General features: G+C 50.1%; 1 protein-coding gene and 1 long non-coding RNA gene across 2 annotated transcripts in view; one reads left to right on the plus strand and one right to left on the minus strand.

The window, feature by feature from the left end:
* LOC144799331 (uncharacterized) overlaps positions 1–9,120 on the minus strand; it is a 104,235-nt gene extending 95,115 nt beyond the window's left edge. Inside the window, exon 1 of the long non-coding RNA XR_013603796.1 lies at positions 8,891–9,120. This is a non-coding gene — a long non-coding RNA (uncharacterized LOC144799331). The remainder of the gene's footprint in view (positions 1–8,890) is intronic.
* TMEM140 (transmembrane protein 140) overlaps positions 1–22,487 on the plus strand; it is a 161,659-nt gene that overhangs the window by 24,011 nt on the left and 115,161 nt on the right. The gene's annotated exons all lie outside the window — the stretch shown is intronic.

Genomic DNA, 22,487 nt, shown 5'->3' on the forward strand with positions numbered 1-22,487 from the left:
GCTAAAACAAAAGTACTATGAGGGGGGGGAGACAAGGTGGGACGCCTGCTGGCAGGAAGACTGAGGGCGAGAGCAGCCAGAGCCCATATTGCTACTGTACAACGCCAGGATGGTACTAGTGCCGTCACTGAAAGAGCCAAACAGGATGCCTTTGTAGCCTACTATATCTCTCTGTACGCGGGGGAATCCACATCAGTGGAGGCGCGAGCGGCCGTCCTCGCTGAATACGAGGGGACTCCGCTACCGCCAGTATGCGCGATGGAGCTGGAAGAGCCCATACTGGAGGATGAGGTCTCTGCGGCTCTTAAAGATCTCCCCGCGGGGAAAACTCCGGGGCCAGATGGCCTGCCACTGACCTTCTACCGAATCTTCCAGACTCAACTTCGCCCCCATTTGCAGAGGCTGTTCCACTCTTTCTCAGACACATCTGGTCCGTCCCCTGATATGGGAATGGCGGAGATTGCGTTGATACCGAAGCCGGGGAAGGACCCTGCGCTATGTCCCTCCTACCGCCCCATCGCCCTCCTGAACACCGACCTGAAGATCTCTACCAAGATACTGGCTAAGCGACTCGACCCTTACATGCCGGGACTGGTGAACCCGGACCAGGTGGGGTTCATCCGGGACCGGCAGGGGGCCGATAATGTGCGCAGACTGGCACACTTGGTGGGCACACTTGGTGGGCACGGTGCGGCATTGGGACATCCCGGCTTGTCTTTTCTCGCTTAACGCGGAGAAGGCCTTTGACCGGGTGGACTGGGCCTTCCTGAAAGAGGTCCTCCAGAAACTGGGTCTAGGCCCCAAAATGATAGCGAGTATTATGGCCCCATACCTAGGGCCGCAGGCCAGAATCAGGGTAAATGGTCAATTAACGCCACCACTGACGATACACAGAGGCACGAGGCAGGGGTGCCCACTTTCGCCGCTCCTGTTCGCCCTTGCAGTGGAACCCCTTGCGGCACTGATAAGGCGCGACCCTAGAATACATGGAATAGCCCATGGGGGGAGGGACAACAAGGTGGCGCTATTCGCGGACGACCTGATCCTCACCCTTACGCACCCTTGTGAATCCCTCCCAGCGGTCCACGAGGTGCTTTGTCTATTTGAACAAGCGTTGGGCCTTAAAATAAATCATACTAAATCTTGGGCACTCAACCTCACTGTGCCTGCGGAGGACATCCCATCCCTGAAGAAGGCTGTGCCCTATCAATGGGCGGAGAACCACATCAGGTACTTGGGCCTTACCCTTACCCCCCGCTTAGATTCCTGGTCCTCGGTAAACTGGACGGAGTGTCGCAAAGCGGTGTTAGAGGACCTTCGGAAGTGGAAGCCTCTGATGATCTCATGGCTGGGACGCCTTAACGCGGTTAAGATGTCGATCCTTCCTAGAATTCTATCCCTATTCCAATGTCTGCCCACCCCTATCCCGCTCCACTGCATTCGGAGCCTCCAGCGCGAGATCACGTCCTTTATCTGGGGCGGGAAGCGCCCCCGATTCTCACAGAAGGTTCTTATGGAACCAAGGGATAGAGGCGGCCTGGCATGTCCCAACTTGGTGCACTATTACTGGGCCGCGCACCTCCGCTTTGTGGTAGAGTGGGGCTCACGTGAAAGCGACAAGCATTGGTTCCACATGGATCGAGCGGTCACAGGACGTACCATATGGGATCTGCCCTGGCTCCCGCGGGCGGCACGCTCCAGAAGTGCATACCTTGCAGTCCCCACAAAAACGGTTCTGGACATCTGGGATAGTGTAGCCATGTCTCGAGGTCTCACCACGTTCCCATCCCCGCACACCCTGATAGCGGGGAACCCGCAGTTCCCCCGGCTCATCAGACTCGGGCGTTCGACCAATGGACACAAGGGGACTGCAGAGTAGTTGGAGACCTTTTCCTTGGGGGCTCGCCCAAGACTTGGAAGGACTGCAGGGAGGAATTTAGGGTGCCGAAGACGGCTGGCTTGCAGCACGCTCAGCTGCGCCACTGGACTGCGAGTGACGACATGTATCAAGCGGCCACCCGGGCGTATACGCCCTTCGAGAAGCCTGCACACCCCTATCAGAGACAATGGCAATTGGCGTCGGAAAAAGAGATTGACCTCCCCCAATGGAACAGACTGTGGCGGGATATACCCAAGGTGTACCGCAGTATCCCACAGAGGGAAAACGCCTATAAGCTGCTCACGCAATGGTACTACACCCCTCTACGTCTTAGCAAAATGTTTCCCACCGCCTCGCCGACGTGCTGGAGATGTGGCTCTGCGACTGGTGACTTTGTGCATATATGGTGGACGTGTCCGACCCTGGCTGTTTTCTGGAAGGAGGTGCTTAGCCATATCAAAGGGGTGCTGGGGTTCCCCCTGCCTGAGGAAGTGTGCACGATCCTCCTTGGCATCCACCCTACCGCACTCAAGGCGCTTACCCGCAGCGACTGGATCCTTACGCTCCAAATGCGGGGTGCAGCTAAACAACTCATTGCCTTGTACTGGAAGCGAACAGAGGCGCCGCCCATAGCTTCCTGGTTTGTGCGCCTTTGGCAGGTCCTGGTGATGGAGCTACTCACGGCAAGGTTGCAGGCGCGGGACACACGCTTCAAGGCGGTTTGGGAGCCCTTGGTGCGACACTTCTGCTCTATAGAATATGCGCGACATATGCCCACTAGACTCCGCGCTCTGCACCTCTTCGAGGATGCAATTGTCCCCGCAGACCCGGCCCGGCTGTGTCCTTGATCACCATGCACATTACAGCTGCTATTGCTACCACACACGCCCCCCTGCGCTTTGCTCACCAGCAGGCCGCGCGTACCCACCACCCTCCCTCTCTTTCTCTGCCTACCCTCAGGCTCCTTAGTTTCTCCTACTTCCTTTTCTCCTACTTGCCGCTCTGGCCCTCGTCTCTCTATGAGACTGTTGCGCCCTGTTGGGTAGTTTATGACAGTTGGGCAAGTTGCACGCCCCACGCCTTCCTCGCAAAAGCGGACATACTCTCGCATATGACAAGTCTCTGCGCAATGCACCCCTAAGCCACGCGGCCGGCCTTCCTTGGAGGGTTGTAGGCAAGGCGCTGTGTTAAAGCTCCTTCCCTGTCCACGCTGGCACTGAAACACGAGAGTTATCACATACGCGGCCGGCCTCGGCACGAGGTTGTAGGCTTAACGCTGTGTTAAAAATAAAACAGATTTGAACTAAAAAGGGCTGTAGTGTGTACTTTCATTTGGTGCAATCCTGTATGCCCATATCATTTTGTACACTTCTTTTTTCCAACACAGGCCGTTGTTGTTTGCGAGTTGTATGGTGCTTTTGATTACTCTATTGAAGCGCTCTACTGCTCCATTTCCTGCCGGATGGTACACTGATGTAGTTTTGTGTTTTATACCATTTCTTTCTATATACCCTTTAAATTCTCCTGAGGTGCATTGGCTTCCGTTGTCGCTCACAATGCTTTTAGGTATTCCTTCTCTTGTGAAACCTTTATCTAAAAATATGACAATGTCCTGTGTCTCAACCTTGTTACATAACTTTATTTCCGGCCACCTTGAGAAATGGTTCACCATAACCACAATTTTCACCTGTTCTTCCTTGTAGCGGATGGGCCCCATAATGCCAATTCCCACTCTCTCCCAAGGCATTTGTGGACATTTTAAAGGTTGTAGAGGTGGTTTTATTGTGACCTGCGATTTGTCGGAATTTTCGCACTTTGTACAATGTCTCACAGCTCTTTCAACCTCTAGATCACATCCAGGCCACCAGTACCAGCTCTTGATCCTTTGTTTAGCTATGTTAATTCCAAGGTGTCTCTCGTGGCATAGGTCTAGTACTTTTTTTTTTAGCGATGTTGGTGGTATGACTTTGCCTTGTCTTAAGATAAGTTCTCCTTCTTTTGACAATTCGTTTCTGAGTTCCCAGAAAGGACTAAGCTCTTTCTTCATGTTCTTCTTGCATGGCCACCCTTCTATAATGAATTTGCTAACTTCTTGCAATGTTTCATCCTTCCTGTATGCCATGATCCATTCATTGTTCTTTATACTTGGGAATTCCTCAATAATGCTTGCTACGCACAATTCTTCTTCTTTATAGTTTTCTTCAGTTTGGTCCTTTAAAGGTAGTCTGCTTAGAAAATCTGCTACCACATTCTTTTTTCCTGGTAAGTATTGTACCTCATAGTTATAATCCATTAACCTAATTGACAGACGTGCCAATCTAGGTGATGCGTTGTATATACCCTTTACGGTGAGCAACTTCGTGAGTGGTTTGTGGTCACACCGCAGGGTGACTTTTCTTCCCCAGATATATTGTCGAAAAGCCCCCACACACAGGCTAACGCCTCCCTCTCAATAACGGGGTACCTCTCTTCGTAGGGGTTAGTGAGCATGATGCAAAGGCTATAGTTTCTTCTTTACCATCCTTATCAGTCTGTGTGAGAACAGCTCCAATACCTCTTCCACTTGCATCAGTTGTGACAGTGCTATCAAGGCTTGTGTCGAAACCTTGTAGGGGTGGAGCCTCGCATTTATCCAGTTTTAATGTGTTGAAACTTTCCTCACAATCAAAAGTCCAATCAAATTTGTTCTTTGATTTTAACAGTTGTCTTATGTTGTAGGTTTTGGTAGAAAAGTTCCTTACAAACTTTGAATAGAACTCTACCAATCCTAGAAAAGCTTTTAGTTCCTTTTTATTACTAGGTATTGGTGCTTCTTTAATCGTCTTGAGTAATTCTTCCTTAGGTTTTATTCCCTCCTGCGTAATTTCAATTCAAACTTGCATTTCTTCAGTTCTGCTGTCAACCCCCGCTTTTCCAGTATGTTAAGTACCCGAATCAATTTCTTTTCATGGTCTACTTCGTCTTTTCCCATCACAAGAATGTCATCTTGGAATATAAGTACATTTTTCATCCCTTTAAATACTTCTTGCATGAGCCTCTGGAAAAGCGCAGCCGCCGATGCCAATCCAAACGGTACTCTTTTGAATCGGTAACACCCAAATGGCGAAATGAAGATTGTTAGATGTCTACTATCCGGAAGCAATCAATCAATCAATCAATCAAAAGCATTTGTATAGCGCGCTACTCACCCGGAGGGTCTCAAGGCGCTGGGGGAGGGGGGGTCCGCTACTGCTCGAACAGCCAGGTCTTGAGCTGCTTCCTGAAGGCGAGGTGGTCCTGGGTCAGGCGGAGGTGGGTTGGGAGGGAGTTCCAGGTCTTGGCGGCGATGTAGGAGAAGGACCTTCCCCCTGTGGTGGCTCTTCGGATGCGGGGGACGGCGGCGAGGGCGTGGCCGGTCGATCGAAGCTGGCGATTGGGAGAGTAGAAGTTGAGGCGGCTGTTGAGGTATCCTGGGCCTTGGTTGTGCAGGGCTTTGTGTGCGTGGGTGAGGAGGCGGAAGGTGATTCTCTTGTTGACCGGGAGCCAGTGCAGGTCTTTCAGGTGCCCGGAGATGTGGCTGCGACGGGGGATGTCCAGGATGAGTCGAGCTGAGGCGTTCTGGATCCGCTGGAGTCTCTTCTGGAGTTTGGCGGTGGTTCCGGCGTAGAGGGAGTTGCCGTAGTCCAGTCGGCTGGTGACGAGGGCCTGGGTGATCGTCTTCCTGGCCTCAGTGGGGATCCACCGGAAGATCTTGCGCAGCATGCGAAGGATGTTGAAGCACGACGAGGTGACGGCGTTGACTTGTCTGGTCATGGAGAGGGAGGAGTCCAGGATGAAGCCCAAGTTGCGTGCGTGGTCTGTTGGTTTGGGTGCGCTGCCTAGGGCGGGGGGCCACCAGGAGTCGTCCCAGGCGGAGGGTGAGGATCCCAGGATGAGGACTTCCGTCTTATCCGAGTTCAGTTTCAGGCGGCTGTTCTTCATCCATTCGGCTACCTCTTTCATCCCTTCGTGTAGGTTGGCTCTGGCGGTGGCGGGGTCGTTGGTGAGGGAGAGGATCAGCTGGGTGTCGTCGGCGTAGGAGATGATGTTGAGGTTGTGCTGGCGTGCGATGGCTGCGAGGGGACTCATGTAGACGTTGAAGAGGGTTGGGCTCAGCGAGGAGCCTTGAGGAACGCCGCAGATGACTTCGGTGGCTTCTGATCTGAAGGGGGGAGGCGGACTCTCTGTGTCCTTCCGGCGAGGAAGGAGGTGATCCATTCCAGTGCCTTCTCCTGGATTCCGACGTTGCTGAGGCGCTGTACTAGGGTACGGTGGCAGACAGTGTCGAAGGCCGCGGAGAGGTCTAGGAGGATGAGGGCCGCTGTTTCTCCGTTGTCGAGCAGGGCTCGGATGTCATCTGTTGCTACGATCAGGGCGGTCTTGGTGCTGTGGTTGGCCCGGAAGCCAGACCGCGAGAGGTCGAGGGATCCGTTCGTCTCGAGGAAGGCGGCCAGCTGCTTGTTGACGGTCTTCTCGATGACTTTTGCGGGAAACGGGAGCAGCCAGATGGGACGGTAGTTCTTGAGGTCGGTGGGGTCGGCTGATGGTTTCTTCAGTAGAGCGCTGAGTTCGGCGTGCTTCCAGCTCTCCGGGAAGGTAGCGGTGTTGAAGGAGGTGTTGATGATGTCCCGCAGGTGGGGTGCGATGACAGAGTCGGCCTTGTTGAAGACGTGGTGAGGGCAAGGGTTGGTCGGAGATCCGGAGTGGATGGAGTTCATCGTGCGGATGGTGTCTTCGGTGCTGATCGGGGTCCAAGCGCGGAGGGTGGTGGTGGGGGGCGGTGGTTCGGTCGAGGTGTGCGTCGGTTGAGTGCTGAAGCTGTTGTGTATGTCCGCGATCTTGTTGTGGAAGTAGGAGGCGAGGGAGTTGCAGAGGTCTTGCGAAGGGGTGATGTCGTTGTTTCCGGCGTTGGGGTTGGAGAGCTCTTTGACGATGTTGAAGAGTTCCTTGCTGTTGTGTGCGTTGTTGTCCAGTCGTTCCTTGAATGCAGTTTTCTTGGTGGCGTGGATCAGTTGGTGGTGTTTTCGGGTGGCGAGCTTGAGGGCAGTCATGTTGTCCGGGGTTGGGTCTCTGCGCCAGGCTTTCTCACGGGCTCTGCAGTCATTCTTGGAGCTCTTGAGTTTGTCGGTGAACCATGGGGCTTTCTTGCTGCCAGGTCTGCTAGGCGGGGTCCTCAGAGGGGCGAGGTCGTCTGCGCAGTCGCTGATCCATTTCGTGAGGTTGGTGGCCGCTTGGCTGGGGCTCGTTGCGCTGGTGGGTGGGTTCTTGCTCAGGGAAGTCGCGAGCTGGTCGGCTGTGATCTTGTTCCAGCCTCTGCGTGCGACCTGTTGCTGTTGGTGGTGGATCGTGGTCCTTTTGAAGCTGAAGTGGACGCAGCTGTGGTCCGTCCAGGGGAGTCCGGTGGCGTGGCTGAAGGCGACGTCCTTGCTGGATGAGAAGACGGGGTCGAGTGTGTGTCCGGCGTAGTGGGTGGGGGTGGTCACCAGTTGCTTAAGTCCGAGGTTAGCGAGGTTGTCCAGCAGTGTCGTGGTGTTGCGGTCGTTGTTGTTCTCCAGGTGGAAGTTGATGTCCCCGAGGAGGATGTAGTCAGCAGAGGGGAGGGCATGCGGGCTGACGAAGTCGGCGATGTCCTCGCTGAATTGTGTGCGTGGTCCTGGGGGTCTGTAGATGAGGGTGCCTCTGAGGGTGGTCTTGGGGTTGATGTAGATCTGGAAGTGCAGGTGCTCGGCGGGTGCGAGAGTGTCGTCAGTGTTGGTCGTGATGCGGATGGAGTTCCTGTGGATGATGGCGATGCCTCCTCCGGTCTGGTTGACGCGGTCCCTCCGGATGATCTTGTAGCCGTCCGGGATGGCAATTGCGATGTCGGGCGCTGAGGAGGCGTTCATCCAGGTTTCCGTGAGGAAGGCGACATCTGGGGATGTGGTGTCGAGCAGGTTCCAGAGCTCGACGGCGTGTCTGTGGACGGATCGGGTGTTGAGCAGGATGCACTGCAGGTGGCTGCTGCTGTTGCTCGTCGAGGTCTTGGGCACTGCTGGAGTGGTGCAGGTCCGGATGCAGGTGAACTTGCAGGAGTTGCAGCAGAAGGGTCCGTGGGTACGTCTCGGGGTGGCTTGGTAGCAACCCGGGAGTCGGCCGGCGTTGAGTGCGTTGAGTTCGGTGGCGCTGTAGGTCCGGCGGGCGGGCTGGTGTCTGCGGGGGCCAGGGGTCCTGGCACTGGGCGCGGTCCAGGCGCGGACGGGCGCAGACGGGCTTACCTTACGAGCGGTCGCTATATATGGCGAAGTGGGAGGGAGGGCGGAGCAGCTGGGAGGCGGGAGCGGGGAGGGCACAGAAGGCAAAGGGGGCAAAGGGGGCGTGGCCGTGAGCACGGCGGCGGGGAGCGGGGCGGGGGTCACAGGGGCAGAGCGAGGTGTTCGGCGCAGGGGGAGAAAACACGAAATAAATTAGCAATCACACAGTGAAACTATAGACCAAGGACGGGGCACACAATTACAGCAGACAGCAAGTAAAGCACACAAGTAAGTAGCCAACAGACAGGAAAACGGCAGCAGGCGAAAAAATACGGGAGATGCAGCGGGGGGGGGGGGGGCAGGGTCCACGGGGCGGGCTCAGCGAGGCTGAGGGCGGCAGCGGGAGGGAGTAGCACACGCTACAGCTGGTGGCCGTGCGGCGCGGGAGTGTCCTGTAAATAGGTCACGCTCACCTGCGCCGCGCGGTCGCCATATATGGCCAAGTGGGAGGGAGGGCGGAGCAGCTGGGAGGCGGGGAGGGCACAGAAGGCAAAGGGGGCGTGGCCGTGAGCACGGCGGCGGGAAGCGGGGCGGGGGTCACAGGGGCAGAGCGAGGTGATCGGCGCAGGGGGAGAAAACACGAAATAAATTAGCAATCACACAGTGAAACTATAGACCAAGGACGGGGCACACAATTACAGCAGACAGCAAGTAAAGCACACAAGTAAGTAGCCAACAGACAGGAAAATGGCAGTAAGGGTACCTGTTGGTGCATTCATCATCACTTTAACTCTTTCTTCCTGTCGTGGGTTCTTCAGTGTATCCCATCCTCATCGCCAATATTGTTAAGAAGGATCACGCCTTGTGCCTTAGCTTTATTCTCTGTCCTAAAACGACACACCAGTGAAAGTAGCAGCGCTCAGGTCACCAGCTCAAAACAACTGACAGCTGCAACTGTCACCAATAACTGTCATACCAACTGTCAGCTAACATAGGAGAATGCCAGCTGACGTCATGCATGCAAATGCAAGGGAGCGCGCGGCAGGTACGGGGGCAGGCAGGGGACAAGTGCAAAGGGAATGATAACCAACATAACATCCACATACCTAATTTCAGCTAAAAAATACTTGAAAAGTATATTAAAGGCACTTACCTGGTCCGCGGCGTCCCAGGGCTCCCTCTTCTCTTTCGGACCACGTCTTCCATCCAAATGCACATGCACGGCCGCCCGCTCATGCGCATTTCTCACGAGGAATGCGCATGCGCATACCTGGTCCGCGGCGTCCCGGGGCTCCAGTATCAAAATCGGCAATGTTAGCGGTAACACCATATCCTGCTCAGAGGCCCACCTGGAGTCAGTGCACTTGCTGACTCTGTGTATAAGTTCCATAGCCTCGCTGATTGGAGGCTGTCCCCAAGACCCTTAATCCTCTCCTTTGTCTTTGATGTGTGCAAAAGAAGTTTGCGCTCTTAAGTTATTTTAATTCACTGCCCTTCTCCCGCTCATTAGTGCAATGATCCTCAAATGTGCCTGAGCCAGGCATTGGTGAACTCTCCCTCCCCCCACTCTCCCGGTGATCAAGTCACGTACCCTCAGAGACCTCTGATCTAGACATTGGGCACACACATCCCTTAACCATTGGCAGCCACAAATAATTGCCCCCTCTGCCCATACTTTGACCCGGCTCGCACAGGAGATGGAGCCTGGGTGCCATAGAAGCCCAGGGACAGTAGCTAGATGAAAAACTCCCCCGCCATCAAGGAAGAGGAAATACAGTGGACAGCCCACTCAGATCATTTGATATAAAAACATATTACTTCAATTCTCTCGTAAAAATGTTGCTTGGTTGCAGTTAATCCGCTGATGAAATTTGTAGTCTGGGATACTCAGCAGCATTTTAGATCATGTTGACTCCTGGACAGTGGCTGCTTGCAGGGTTCGATAAGGTTTCGCTATCCATAATCCACTATAAGAGCAGAGATATTGGTAGTATAGTGATGTTGAAGGATCAGCATTTTCTTGTAATGTATTCAAAGAGAATGGTAATAATTCATTTGTGCCTAATTTGCTGTGGTTTAGCTGTTATTCCATATTTCCCACTAGTGGCAACTACTGTTGTTTAGCAGTCCTAAAATATGTGCAGCGGCTACTAACTTTCTTGCTGTAAAAGTATGTCTTGGGAATAATGGATATCCTTGGGTAGAGACGATTTGTCTAATGGGTTTCTGTATGAAAAGTCAGCTTTGCAAACACTTCATTGGCTGCCAGAAGAAGAGAGAATCAAGTTAAAAATCCTCTCTACAGTGCATAAGGCATATTGGAAGAAATACCCCAAGATACATGTAAAATCATCTGGTACCCACAGTACATCCTACCCAGGAGCATGTGGTCTCCTGCATGGCATCTGGTTACCATGGGCGTCCGCAGGGGGGGGCAAGGAGGGGCGTTTGCCCCCCCCCCCCCCTGGAGCGCCTCTCCTTGCCTCCCCCCTGTGCAAGCCCATCTGTACAAATGCATCCAGGAGTGAGGCCTGACGCCGGGGCTTTTAAGCATTGCAGGGAACAGAGCTGTTCACCTGCAAAAGGCCTTAGCTCCCTGATGGGGCGCCTCACACTCCTCTGAGCACAAGAGCAGCCCCACCCCGCCCATTATCATTCTGTGTGGGGCTGATTGCCCCATACAGAATGACAATGGGTCAGTCTGGGCTGGCACAGCATGTGGTGGCCTCCTCCAGCCTCGGGCCAGGGCAGGGCATTCTGTCACATGAAAGTGCAAAAACGCCCATGCTGCTGCTAGGTGAGAATCCACTTAGCCAAAGGAAGGCGGTGAAAGAAGTTGAAAGGATAGGATTATAGTTTTAGTACAGCAACCATGATTGCTGCTTTTTTTTTAATTCAACTAACAACCATTGACAAAGCCAATAGTTCTGGCTTGTTGTAGGTGTAACGTTACTTGTTCTAAGTGTAACGTTACTTGTATTATATATCTGGATGCAATGACAGAAGCAACAAAAATACCAGTGAGGCGGCACATTATATTAAGCACAGAATTTTAGCTTATGTGTTTTAAGGCACACATTTTGTTACATCAAACACCCTTTTGAAGAGACCCCCTAGTTTTCTCATCCCACTTAAAGCTCTGGAAACAACACCATGTCACAGTCGCCCCACGTCAAGGCCCTGCGCATCATGCATGACTCATGCCTTCCACTTTTTCAGATTGCCTATGTGCAGGGGCATAGTGAACCCTGCTCCACCCCACCCCTTACTTTAGGAACTACAGCGAGGGTGGAGTCCTTGATGGGTCTCATAATTAATGTGAAAAGGTGAGTGAGTAAGTAAGTTAAGGGATGAGTGGATGGATGGATGGTTTGATAGATGAGTGAAATGATGGATGGATGGATGGATGAGTGAAAGGGTGGATGACGGGCGAGTGAATGGGTGGATGGATGAGTGAAATGATGAATGGATTGATGAATTGATAAGTGAAAGGGTGGATTAATGAATTGATAAGTGAAAGGGTGAATGGATGGACGGATGAGTGAAAGGGTGGATGTAAGGCTGGATGAGTGAGTGAAAGGGCGGGTAGATGGACAAAAGGATGGATAGATGAGTGAAGGGGTGAAAGGGTGGATGGATGAGAGAAAGGGTGGATGGATGAGAGAAAGGATAGATGAATGATAGGTTCAATGGAGGGATTCATGAGTGGATGAGTAGATGGATGGGTGGGTGGATGAAAGGATGGATGGCTAAGTGAAAGGGGAATTGAAAGAGGAAGGGGGATGTGTAAATGGATGACTGAACAGGTGAATGGCTGGATGGATGAGTTAATGGATGGATGTGTGGAAGAGTGGATGGATGAGTGTACAGATGGATGGAAGGAAACGTGATGGATAGGTTTGTAAATGGATGAATATGGACATGGATTGGCACACAGATGGAAGATCAGAATGAATCGTGAAAGACTGAATAATGGATGAAAGTATGATTACACATTGTAAGCCCCATTATCTAAAGCAACATTTCCTATATATTGACTTTCTCATTTATATGAGTGATTGTCTCTATATAATATGTGTGTGTAGTAACGCACTCCAAAACTCTGCCCCACATATTTGGGATGAGTAGCACTATACAAGAAATTAAATACACATGAGAGAGGGTCTATGTGAAGATGAGGGGCGCCATTGGAGAGTGGTATCAAGGCCAGACTGGCCGGAACGGGCATCAGGCGTTTTCTCTGGGAGCTGGAAAGGTGGGGGCAGTTTTGTTACCATAAAAAGACCTGCACATTTGCTTAAAGCTGCACGTATACTGACAAACCATGAAGTGCACAATTGTCTCAACCTAATATAAACTTATTTTCACTTGTAATTTAGTGGTTGTCTATTTACTTACTTATATACTATTGCGCAACCTTCTCTGATGTGTCTTTAAACCTTACTTTTTGTCCTGAATTTTGACCTCCTGTCTTGAATTTTTGTCCTGAATTTTTACACTCACTCTCCTGAATTTGCACCCATGCCAGTTGGTCACTCTAGGCATCCCACGACCCCTCCAGGTGCCGGTGGTTGGGGGGGGGGCGGTGATCCTTGGCATTCAGATGGAGGGGGCTATCAATGACAGAGGCGACAAGTGCAGGCGCCCTGCAACCCACTCATCATCACCACATGAAGGAAGAAAATAACCCGATCAGCTCGTCGACCCAATTTCCTGAAAAAAACTTTCAGACACCATGGAAAGGCAGCAGCATTTGCTGTCTGCGAGTATGTCAAATTAGATTTGTACAATAAACCTATTTGTAAAGGAAACTGCATTAAATGTCTGCCCCATCACGGTCACCACTCAGTGTCTTCAATCCCTTGTTCACCCCTCTTTTAAACCTCACGTCAACTCCTCTCCCCCAGAATGACAAATCACCACTTCTAGCTGCCTGGTAATGGCGTGGGAGTGGGAAGATGTGCACAGCAAGGGGAAAGGGATGGTGACGCTTTTCTTTTGTATAGGAATTTCTGCTGGCATCATAGCCCAGGGTTTACTGTCTGTGCACTTGTATAGGTGTGTATCCATACAAGTGCACAGACAGCAAACCATGGGCTATGACGCCAGCAGGAATGACTTTACAAAGGAAAAGCGTCACCTGCACTGCCATCCCTTTCCCCCTGCTGTCTGTGCACTTGTATGGAATACACATCCATGGCGCTGCTCACCAGATAAATGGTGAACAGGGCCATGGATCTGTCTCTTTTTGCATCCAAGGGCACAGACGAAGAAGCAGAGGAGGCCCAGGCAAGGAGAATCCAGGAGACATTTGACCAACACCTATCTAGAAAGTGAGACCTTTGGGAGGGGCTGGATGCCAGGACGACAGTGCTGCTGATCAGCCCGACTCCACCGAATAGTATCAGAAGAGCAGGCAGCAGTAAGTTCCAGTAACTTTAATGCATTCTGCAGCATCACCAGCATTACCTACTGGCTGCATATCTAGGTTACAGTGTTTTAGACTTACATGCATGGAAACCTCAAGGAGGACAGTCCCCTCCGAATATGCGAGTGTAGTGTAAGCTTGTAGGGGTAGATTTACAAGCCCCTTGGGCCACTTTTGCGACACTTTTCCCATGTTAATAGTGACACAAAAGTGGCGCAGGGGCTTGTAAATCTGCCCCATAGCGTTCAGCTTTTGGCATGCCAGTGGGGTAATTTTAGGGTTTAGGGTGGGTATGAGTTTTGGGGTGGCAGGGATAATTTTAGGGTTCAAGGTGGGTATGAGTTTTGTGGTGCCAGGGGTAATTTGAGGGTTCAGGGCGAGTATGGGGTTTGGGGTGCTAGGGGAAATGTTAGGGTTCAGGGTGGATATGGGTTTTGGGGTGCCAGGGGTAATGTTAGGGTTCCGGGCAGGTATGAGTTTTGGGGGGCATGGGTAATTTTAGGGTTCAGGGTGGGTATGGGTTTTGTGGTACCAGGGGGGTAATTTTAGGGTTCAGGGTGGGTATGGGTTTTGGGTTGCGAGGGGGGACATTTTAGGGTTCATGGCGGGTATGGGTTTTGGTGTACCAGGGGGACAATTTTAGGTGTCAGGGTGGGTATGGGTTATGGGTTTTTGGGTGCCAGGGGGCTAATTTCAGGGATTAGGGAATGTATGAGTTTTAAGGGGCCAGGGTGTAATATTAGGGTTCATATGTGTGCTCTAATTGTTGTCCAGTTTCAAATGCAGAATTCACCACTTTTTTTTTCTCAGCTTGGCCTGAGCATTACCCGATCCTGATTGTCTGCCATTTTAGCCCCGCCCCTATTGATTAACATTAGCCACGCCCCTTCATTTGCCAGGTTAGCGCCCCCCCCCCGGAAAAATTTCTGCGGATGCCCATGCTGGTTACTGAAGAATAGAGAATAAAATACAGAGGCAGATTCCTAGGAGTTCTAAGCACAGCGTTGTGGAAGGCTTTGAACCTGACCTACGGCAGAGTTTACACCTCAGCACTTCATGAAACTCCTACAAAATGAAATATTAAAGCTAGCCTTTCACTAGACCACACAACTGATGGTACCGAGTGAGAAATATCAGGTAAGGGTCAAGGCTCAAAGGCAGTCAGGCTCCTGATACTCCACTATGCTGGATTTTCATTTCTAACTGTACAGCAATATGAAATAACGATGAGGTGATGAGCAATGCTATAGAGATCTCTAAAATAAATTCGTACATTTAGTTTTCCATATGGCTGTTGCTTGTAGCTTTGCTGATTTTGGAAGTGAGTTTTTGCTGCCTTTTAAAACTACTGAGTTGCACATACTTTGTGAATGCCGTGTGCTATTGCTTGCTGATTGGATGGCTACGCAGTCATTTTGGAACATTGGGACAGATAGACTAGCGACGGAGACTGACTTTTTGAGTTAAAATGAAATTTAGATTTTGCTGAGAGGTTGCAGATCCATGTGGGCTCTGTCATGCATTTATCAGTGTCTGGAGGTAAAACCGATTCGAGAAAGGTCAACCCTATTTATATCCCCTACAGATCACCTTCCGAGGTACTGAATAAATGTTGATAACTTCACCTGTCAGAGTAATAATTAAGGCAAATCTATCAACCAGTACTTGTAAAGCACAGCTTAGTGTCAGTGTGGGTATCCAAGGGATGGGTGCTGGGCTTAGTCAAAAAGCCAGGTCTTAAGTCACTTCCTGAAATCTGTAAGGGAAGGTGAGGTTCGGAAGGGGAGGGCGTTCCAGGATTTGCAGCAAGCTGGGAGAAGTAGCGGCCTCCACTGGGGCTTCGGCGGATGTGTGGTGTCTGTTCGAGGGCAAAGGAGACAAAGCGCAGGTTTCTGGGTGGTTGGTGGAAGTTCAGGCGTTGGGTCATGTATGCTGGTCTCTGGTTGTGGAGGGCTTTGTAGGCGGATGTATGACGTTACAACGCACACGTTTACAACGCATACGTTTACAATGCATTTTTTACAACGCAACATCCATTACAACGCATTCCATTACAACGCATGCCATTACAACGAAATTTTAAAAACTACATTTACAACGCAGTCCATTACAACGCATAACAATACATTGCATGTTTGGTACGTATTGGATAGTGTAGGGGTAAAAAATACTATTCTAACTCCAGGGGGTGCAACAGTAGGGTAAGAGTTGGATAGTGTAGGGGTAAAAATTACTATTCTAACTCCAGGGGGTGCAACAGTAGGGTAAGTGTTGGATAGTGTAGGGGTAAAAATTACTATTCTAACTCCAGGGGGTGCAACAGTAGGGTAAGTGTTGGATGGTAATGTTATGCGTTGTAATGGTATGCGTTGTAATGACTGCATTGTAATGACATGTGTTGTAGTGGTGTGCGTTGTAGTGTCATGCGTTGTAATGGTTGCGTTGTAATGGCATGCGTTGTAATGGATGTTGCGTTGTAAATGTTTCGTTGTAATGGTAGTTCGTTGTAAAAGTTGCGTTGTAAAGGTTGTTTCCCTTTGTAGGCGTATGTCAGTATCTTGAATTGGCATCTTTCCTGGATGGTGAGACAATGGAGGTTCCTCAGGTGTTGGGTGATTGCGGGTCTGTTTGGGCAGGTTGAGGATCAGTCTGGCCGCTGAGTTCTGTATCGTTGGGAGCCTTCTCATGAGTTCGGTGGTTGTTCCTGCATACAGTGCTTTGCTGTAGTCCAGGCAGCTGGTGATTAGGACTTGCATGACGGGGAACCATTTGAAGATTCTTAGGAGCATGGGGAGAGTGTGGAAGCAGGCGGAGGAGACTGTTGATCTGGTGTTTCATGTTGAGTTTGCTGTCTAAGATGATGCTGAGGTTGCAGGCGTGGTCTTTTGGTGTGGGAGTGGGTGTGAGTTAGACAGGCCAACAGATGTCATTCCAGAGGGAGGTGTGGTTGCCAAAGCTCAGCACTTCGGTCTTGTCAGTGTTGGGCTTCAGACATTTGTCCTTTATCCAGTCAGCGACATTCTGCATGCAGTTGTGGAAGTTGGTCTTATAGTGGTGGGGTCTGCTGAGAGCGAGAGGATAAGCTGGGTATCGTTAGCATAGGATATAATGTTGAGTTAGTGGGTTCTGATGATGTCAGCCAAAGGCCTCATGTAGGTATTAAAGAGGGTGGGGCTGAAGGTTGAACCTTGAGGTACTCCTCAGATGGCGCTCGTGGGTTCTGAGGCGAAGTAAGGTAGACGGATTCTCTGTTTTCATCCTTTGAGGAATGACGCAATCCATCTGAGTGCATCTCCCTTGATCCCGATCAGGTGCAGTCTCTTGATGAGTGCGGGGTGGGATACAGGGTTGAAAGCTGTGCAGAGGTAGAAAAGGACCAGGTATGTGATTCTCTGATGTCGAGTAGGTGTACGGATGTTAGCCATGGCTGCGATCAGGGCTGGGAGGGAAACCGGGTTGGGATGCATCTAGCCAGTTCTTTCTCTCCAGGTGTTCTATGAGTTGCCTGTTGATGGCCTTCTCCAGGACTTTGGCAGGGAAGGAAGTAGAGATAATGGGGAGTATATCTGGAGTTCACTTGGATCAGCGGAGGGTTTCTTGAGGCGAGGTATGACTTCTACGGGTTTCCATGCGTCGGAAAAGTGGGCTGTGGCGATGGATGCTTAGAAGATGGTGGTTAGTTGGTGGCTGGTTTCCTTGCTGTCTAGGTTGAAGAAGCGGGGAGGGAGGGATCGATGGATGGAGTTCATGATTGGAGGCATTTGCGCAAAATGATAAGAATGAACTTCAAATGTACTTGACCATGACATTACATGGACAAAAATGGTTAATAGTGCTCAGACCTATTGGGGTGTTCAGATGTGTTGTCCTGCTGCCCACCACCCTATAGATGTGTTGGTGATACATGTGGGCATATGTAGAAGGCAATAGCTCAAAGGATGAGAATGCAAATAAGCACTATTGCTGGTGTAAGGCCTCTTTGCCGGATCTGAGAATGTGTGATATGTGGCAGAAAGCTTCATCTGCCCCTAGTTTGCGTGGTGCATGAATGACAGTTTCTCAACCACTTTGTGGGGGTAGGTAATAAATATTAGCAAGAGATCTAGAGGGATAGGGTGGGTTGCTGTGTTGCCTGCTTGAAGTGTCTGGCTGTCTGAGAGCTGTGACCACAGCTGAGTTGTATCCCTCGCAGACTGTTCCCATTTGGGTGGTCTACATGCCCATAGACTTGGTAGACTCCTGGGGTCTCTGAGAGATTAACTTTTGTTCAGAAGGCATTCATTGAGCCTCTGAAGGCCAACCCCCAGTGTCTTCAGCGTAACCCCACGACTCCTCCAAGTAGATTGTTCACGCCATTTTGCATACCCATTGAAAGAAAGTAGGATCTGCTTTGATGGTTACCCCCTTTTTTTCTGGTGTTCTGTTTTATGTCGAGTCTGACGGGGATCCTGCTAATCAGGACACCAGTCACTGTGCTTTTTCCCTAAATTTGACAGTGGTAAGTACTTTGCAACTTTCCAAATTGGCTACTGACTTACTCATGTAAGTCCCTAGTATATGGTATTAAGGTGCCAAGGGCATAGGTACACCAGGGGTCTCCCATGTGCTGCAGCATGTATTATGCCACCCATGAGAGACCACTCAAACTGTGACTACAGGCCTGTCATTGTAGCCTGTGTAAGCTGGTGCTAGCACCACTTACGGCAGATATAAGTTTCCTTCTATTTGAGGTCTCTTCACTTAAAACTTATAAGTCACCCCGAAGGCAGGCCTTTCAATCCTGAAGGTAGGGTGCTAGGTTATAAGTGTGAGGGTGCCCTGCATGAGCAGGACACCGCCTACAAACCTCGGAGTCGATGTTCCCCCTTTTTTAAGTGCGGTCAGCTGTTTTGATACATATAGTGGCCATGCATAACTAAGCGATAGTTAACTATATATTGGCTGTGCTTACCTGGGTATGTTTGGTATCAAACATGTTGGAATCATACCTCCAACACTGGTAACAGTGTTGGAGGTATGATTCCACACCGCAGGGGGCTCCTCAGGGAAGCACTCAGTGCTCCCGGTGCCAGCCTTTCAGGGTCTGCCAGCAAGCTAGTGCTGCTGCCGACCCCAAACACGATTTTGACCTCCTGCTGCTGAGCTGAGCTCAAGCAGGGAAAGGTAGAACAATAGGTTTCCCGTCACAGAGAGGTGTAACCACCTCCCAGACAGGATTTAGTGTATTGGGCTAGGGTGGGGACGCTTTCCAGTGACACCAGACTGCTTTGAAGGGCACATTTGGTGCCTTCCTTGCATACTCCAGTTTGATTCAGTTTAGGGACCCTTTGGTTCCCGCTCTGGTGCGAAACTGGATAAAGGACATGGGAGTATCCTCCCCTCTGTCCAGCCCCTATTCTCTATTCTGGGAGGGACCCTTAAATTGTCCCAACCCTTTCGCTAGGGGACTTAAGGGCTTACCCGTGGGTGGCTCTACAGATTCATCATGGGATAAGATTCATACCTGAAACCACTTCGACCGTCTGGGCACCTTGAACTTCGCTGGACTTCGCCTGGAACCGAGACTGCATCGAGGACGTTCGTGCTTCTCCTGGTCTTGCTGTTCTGCAAATCTTCTTTGTCATCTGTGTCTGTACTTCATCCAGGTTCCTCTACAGGCCTGTGGGCATCAAAGACACCCAAAGCAATCTCTCTTGGAGTGCAGGAGTCACTCCCCTGTATCTGCAGGCACCGCAATGAAGCTGACCAGTCTGCTTCTTTTGACATCCTACTGACTCCGAAAGGCACAGCAACACAGGTGGTGATTCTGCAACTCCCTCGAGGCCTGACCTGTCCTCTCAGCAAGTTTGAGGCCAGTATCTCTCATCGGAACTGCCGGAGCTGAACCCCTGTGCACCGCGTCACCTTGCTGTTGCCAAGGGCAGTTGGCTCTGTACTCTAGAGATCTTTGGGCTACAAGTAGCTCCAGCCTCGATTCTTGCCAAGATCTTCGTCCTCACTGCATCCGCTGCACCGTGGGCCTGCATCTTTGGTGGGCTGCTCGAGGTCCTCTTGTGACTCCTGTGCCTCCGTCCTGTGGGTCCTCTTGAGGGTCTTCTTTGGCTTCAGTGGGTTCCCCTGCTTGCTTGGGCCTGTTCTGACCCTCCTGCATTTGGTGAGTCTTTGCTCCTTTTTTATTTACATCCGTTGCTGCTGCCGAGACTTGTTGGTGCTCCCGCCGGAGACTGACCCCCTGGTTCTTTACTTTCGACGTAGCAGCTCATGAATGGCTCCTGATATTCCACAGTGTCACCTGGTCCTCACAGCTGCAGCGACGAAGTCACCGTCATCACTCCTGCATCTTCCGTCATTGGTGGTCATTGCTTTTCCGTGCCTCCTGGTCACCTGGGAGTGGCATAGGGCCCGATTCACAGAATGAACTTAAGACTCAATCCTAAACTTACTACTATTTTGGTATTCACAGAATGCACTTACTACTTTTGACATTCACAGAATGAACTTACTACTTTTGGTATTCACATAAGTTAGGATTTTGTCTTAAGTTTGTCTTAAGACAGACTTAAGACAGACTTAAGACAAAATCCTAACTTAAGTCTGTCTTAAGTCTGTCTTAAGACAGACTTAACAACAAAATCCTAACTTCTGTGAATACCTAAAGTAGTAAGTTCATTCTGTGAATGTCAAAAGTAGTAACTGCATTCTGTGAATACCAAAATAGTAGTAAGTTTAGGATTGAGTCTTAAGTTCATTCTGTGAATCGGGCCCATAGACTCTGTCCCCTCTGCTTGCAGGTTCTTCTCTTCAAGAATCCATCCTTGGATGACTCTTTCACCTTCGTCACCAGTAGTATCTTCCCTCAAGTCCTCCATTGTGGTCTATGGCAGTTTCTAACGTCACTTTGCACCTATCCACCCGACCTCCCTGGTGTAGATATCCTGGTTCCTGGGGTATCCACGGGTGGGGTGACTCTCCAACCTTCTGTCTTTCACTGGGTTTCTTCAGGGTCCACTGGGAAGGGTCCTTCTCCTTGAAAACTGTAACCGCGATTTTCCCATTGACTTGCATTGAGAATGCAGCTGTGTTTCCACTATGCACAAAACCTCCATGTGGTTCCAGGGTACTTACCGTGGATGGTTCCTTGAGTCCCTAACTCTTCTGAGTCTCCTGGTCCAAGTCCCGACTTTCGCATTCCACTTCTTTAGTATATGGTTTGGTCTCCCCCTGGGGACCCCTGTGTATTTGTGCTTACTTACCTGTTTACAATTCAAATATTCTGTGTATTGTGTTGATATCTCTGGGTAGGAGATATACCAATGTGTTAGTGAGTGTGTATAATAAATATACTTATTTTTATAACTACACTGTGTGGTTCTTTTTTGTTTAACCTACACTATATGATTAGTTCTGGTAAAACAAGCTGCTTAACACTCCTAGACGAAGCCTGAGGCTGCTCTCCACAGCTACCACATAGAGAGCTTTCTATGGTTGTCTAAGACCACTAAAATTACCATAAGGGTTGTCTGGATTAGTGCAGGGTGCTTCATTAAAATAAGTGAGCACCATATTCTAAGCCAGTCTCCTCCACCAATTATATAAGCAGCCTGCAGAACAAACTGCTTTGTTCTTCGCTGAAAATGTGCTAAAAAAGTACCATTTACTTTCACATTTTAAGGTTCCCTTAGGGTGATAAATCTCCCAGCTCCTTGGTAGATGATCCAACTTCAGTGTCACAACATGAAAGTATTGAAACGTGAATCCTGCATGCTTCTTCAGTTGTACGTTTTTATTTTTTAGCCAATGTATTGGTAAATAGTGTTGTAAGTTCCTTACTTAGCTATATTATGTAAAAACACCTTAGTCATGGGCTGGATGTTGCCCTGAATTTTTATGGAGGAGTTGTCTTCTCCCTCGCTGCAATTCACACCTATCGCTTATGCCCCACCTTTTGCAATATTAGCCTCTACTGGTACTCAACTTTAAATGCTAACACCAGTTATAACATTTATTATAGATGGCCATACACCATAGGAACTGCATTTAGGCTATATTGCAAGTCCTTATGCCGCAGTTGTATGCTCCATAGGATGCACCTATGATGTAATTTGTGAGATGGTGTGATATTGTGTGAGCTCAGGAGCCGTGGTACCAAGAGAAGAGTGGTTGTACAGCTCCCCTAAACTGATGTGTGTCCATTTTGGGGGACCAAGAGTTTTTGGGGGGATAGAATATTCAGCGTTAGATGTATATTTGTATTGCATTACCCTATAATGACAGCCTCAGTAATGAGATTCAGGCTCATTACTGAATTATCAAAATAAGGCTGCAGTTGACAGAGCCATTTGTGCATGTAAAGTCTGACTTCCAAATGCTTTTGATGGGACATGTATATGTATTGTTATATAAAACTCAACTCTCATAACTGATATTTTGAGTAATGAGAGTCAGGCTGATGGCTGAATTACCAAATTAGGGGGCATATTCAAAGGAGCTATTGCAGAATTAACTCCACTTTATCGCAGCCAAAGTCATGATAAATTTATCTCCCCATTCACAAGCTGGTGTTAACAGCCCACAGCACCAGTTTACCCGCAATAGCAGCCGCGAAAAACATCGCCACAGAGGACCCCCACAACTATCGCTAATGAGATGCAGAGTAGGCGTTCCCGTGCAAAAACTGCGACAACACAACACCTCAACATTCTCAACGACCAGCCAGATCGGCGATAAGAACACAAAACATGCGATAAGGCGCGTTAGCAGCAGGAAATTAACACCTGTCTGACCTGGTGTAAAGTCGGACCATAGCCTGCACCACAAAAGGGAGCACAGCCCAGAGCCACACCTGAAGACAAACAGATACCATGGAGCAACTGAACATGCAGCACGGACCTCCAAGAGGGCCACAACACCCACCGACACCACACCCAAGACA

This window comes from Lissotriton helveticus, chromosome 1_1, assembly GCF_964261635.1.
Source record: "Lissotriton helveticus chromosome 1_1, aLisHel1.1, whole genome shotgun sequence".
Lineage (NCBI taxonomy): Eukaryota > Metazoa > Chordata > Amphibia > Caudata > Salamandridae > Lissotriton > Lissotriton helveticus.